Source organism: Brassica oleracea, chromosome C9 (assembly GCF_000695525.1).
Source record: "Brassica oleracea var. oleracea cultivar TO1000 chromosome C9, BOL, whole genome shotgun sequence".
NCBI classification, from domain to species: Eukaryota; Viridiplantae; Streptophyta; class Magnoliopsida; order Brassicales; family Brassicaceae; genus Brassica; species Brassica oleracea.
The window spans coordinates 53,445,589-53,449,052 of record NC_027756.1 but is presented as its reverse complement, the minus strand read 5'-3'; the positions used below and the strand labels follow the sequence as shown (position 1 = coordinate 53,449,052).

General features: G+C 31.1%; 1 long non-coding RNA gene across 3 annotated transcripts in view; it reads left to right on the top strand.

Annotated features, from left to right (window-relative positions):
- Positions 1 to 3,464, top strand: part of LOC106313867 — a 4,224-nt gene continuing 760 nt past the window's right edge. The window contains exons 1-3 of one of the 3 annotated variants that reach the window (XR_001264506.1): positions 1 to 85; positions 221 to 341; positions 475 to 739. This is a non-coding gene — a long non-coding RNA (uncharacterized LOC106313867). Of the gene's footprint in view, positions 86 to 220; positions 342 to 468; positions 740 to 3,464 lie in introns of all 3 variants that reach the window. The other 2 variants (XR_001264505.1, XR_001264504.1) reach the window with 2 other exon arrangements.

The following is a 3,464-nucleotide window of genomic DNA, read 5'->3' as shown; positions in this document are numbered from 1 at the left end:
TTCTTAGATCTGAAATTATGTCACAGAAAAATATCAACCGTATCAAATGTTGGGGACTTTAACACATCTGAAGAATCGAACAAAGGTAACCATTATCAAAGCTTTTCATATAATATTTGATAAACTCTCTGATTTCACAGAAGCTTTTGACTAAATTTTAGAAAGTCATTTAGGATAATATATGGTTACCATCGCCATGTTTTGTTGTTGTTTTTTGCAGTTAAATCAGACATGTAATCTAAGTTCAGATGTAATGGTGGTGCTGCTCCGTGGTGATACAAATAGCTGAAGAAATAAGTTTATAAAAAGTGTAGCATTACACTTGCGTCTTACAAAGAAAGGTTAATAATGCTAAGAAGATAAAAAAGCCTGATAATTCTTATAAACCCCTTATCTAAAATTTCTTAATAGTATAAGATTGCTTTGTATTAGACAATAAGTAACTCAATATTAAGTGATTTGCTTTAGTTGCAGTTTCTAGGTGGTTGAATGAGTAAGGAATTTTGATAGTGTGATTCGGCTTGCAGATAGGAAGGGATTGAACATGAACTAATACTACCACCCAAAAAGATAAGTATCTTTTTATACTATACCAGAATTTAAATATATAGTAACTTACTGTTATACTGTGTTCTTTTGGCAGGACAATATGCGTAGTACATGGTACATCCAAATGGAAATTAAGAAGCAAATTGATGACAGCGACTATTAACACAACTTTCTTCAGTGCATTTAATCAGTAAGTTAATATTCCTCATTTATAATGTTCTAGAATTTAGGATTGGATGTGATTATCGGTAGTTAGGATGGGAACCGGAGTTTGATTGATTTGTTTGTTATTATGTGAAATAGTGGAAAATATATTGATTACCGTATTCCTTAAGAACTTTTAGTAAAGTTCAAATTCTCTTGTAGATGTTGTCTTATACAACACATATAGCTTGAAACATTCTTTGTTTGTTCCTGGGGATTTCTAGAACCTCATCAAGAATCATCTTTCCTCATCACAAAGCAAAAATATTTTAATCTCTTCATGTATCGAACTTTTCCAAAAGTTTCAATAATATTATAAGAGAGACTTATTAATATAAAACAGTAGCTAAACATAGAACCATAAACCGTATATAAATCCACGTTCCAACAAAGTTATAAAAAACAAAACAAATTGTCTGAAATCATAAATTGTCAAAAATCTCTCTAAAGACCACATTTTTTGTTTGACGTTGAGGTTTGCCTTCGCTGTCAACAATCATAAACTTGTTCTTTGTATAATTCAGATTCTTCTGTAGACAAAAAAATTTGTTTTAATATAATTGGTTTATATCCACATTTTTATAAATATATAATCAGTGGAACTTAGGGGTACCATTAAAACGTTTATACCTTCATAGTCACATTGGAATGCTTGGTCCTCATCATCCTCACATGACGAATAATCATCTACACAACCATCAAATTGTTGTTCCAATGTTTTTCTACACTTCTTGGTTCTAGTATTACTCTTTAACTTGTTATCTTCAGCAACAACCTTATCTTTCCCTTTATGTGATTGAGCCAACAGACGTTAGGAAAAAAGAACAAACTCTGAGAAATCAAATCAAAATCAAAATTTCAGATTTACACTATATACCCTTAGTAGATATCTTGGAGATACATGAACCACTTGTAGAAGGTGTGCCAAGCATTGAAGGCAAGGTGTTGGTAATATCAGCTAGAACACCTGGTTTGGAACATTTTTTCTTACTGGAATAAGAAGATGGTGTATGTTCAGTGACATCTATGCTTGTAGTTCTCTTTCTCTTAAGAGTTTCTTTATTGTTGTTAGATCCTCCAACGATGTTGCTGACAGTAGTTTGATTGCTTGATTGTGCTGTTTTCATAAACATAACATTGAGTCATTCAAAACTATTACAAACAACTAAGAAAATGTTCTGGAGTTAAGTACACTTACACATAAACTTATATGAATTGCTCTTTAATCTTTTTGCTAAAGCTTTCTGATCCTTTACATTTCCACTATCTGAAAAAAAAAACATAATTTTGCAGTAGTGAGGTTAAGCTTCAAAATTTATCTAAAACATTTGATGTTTTGTGGAAGGTCTAAACCATTAGTAGGGTTTGTCCCAATAGAAACTGTCGAGAATCGCAAATTAGTAGGAATATTGGAGATATCATTTAGAACCCTCGTAAAAGCTTTCCTAAGAGGCACAGAAGTTGAAATGTTGTTCGAAGCTTCACCACACGGCTGTGTATTCTCGGATTCATTGTTGTCTGCTCTTCTCTTTCTTTTTCTCTGTTGGGATGATATCAAATCATGTGATCCTGGAGGGACCTCTTCGTTTTTCTGTGTCATTGAAATTCTAAACGTAATTAGCAATCGCGTTCATCAGTTTTTTGTGTAGGTTTTTAAATCTAGATTTTGCCAGAAAATATAGGAACAAAAACGACAACTAAATATATTGGTATCTAATCAAATTGTTGAGTAGTCTTAAAGTATATGGTCAGAATATACATTCAAACGACAACTAAATCTTGCAGTATCTAATAAAACATTTGATTAGTCTTAAAAGAATATGTTCAAAATATTACACTTGCTATAGTTACATTTGATTAGTCTTAAAAGAATATGTTCAAAATATTACACTTGCTATAGTTACATTTGATTAGTCTTAAAAGAATATGTTCAAAATATTACACTTGCTATAGTTACATTTGATTAGTCTTAAAAGAATATGTTCAAAATATTACACTTGCTATAGTTACATTTGATTAGTCTTAAAAGAATATGTTCAAAATATTACACTTGCTATAGTTACATTTGATTAGTCTTAAAAGAATAGGGTCAAAACATTTGATTGTATAATGAAGTCTTAATAAATAGAATAACATAAATTTTAAAAGCTCAAAACGACACGAGATGTCTTCTTCCAACTTTAACGTTTCTTATTTTCCTCTTCCACCTTGTTAATTTTGATTGTCATTGTGCATTGGATGTTGAATTGATGTCAGGGAGAGAAATATTCTTGTCTTCTTTTCTCTTACTGGATGGTGTGGACACTGCGTCAGTAGTAAATAATCTATACGTTAAGTAAATAGATTATTTTGTTTCCAGGACTTGCTTATAAGAAACGAACTATCAATTAAGCAGATTATTTTGTTTTGATAGGAAAAAAACAGAAATCAAAGAAAACTTAACAATGCATTAGTCTAAATAGACTTATTGAAAAAAACACAAATCAAACATAAGTTTCGAAAGAAGCAAAAACCCAACAACGTAAATAGGAAAAACAAAAACCAAAATACTGGAAAACATCAAAGCAGTCTGCTTCCAAATTAGCCAAGTTTCTTAGCAGCTTCTTCCGCCTTCTCAATTTTTACTGTCATTAAGCATGGTTTCTTTGATGTTGAACTGATGTCAGGCAGAGAAATAGAATCATCTTCTTTTCTCTTACTGGATGGTGTGG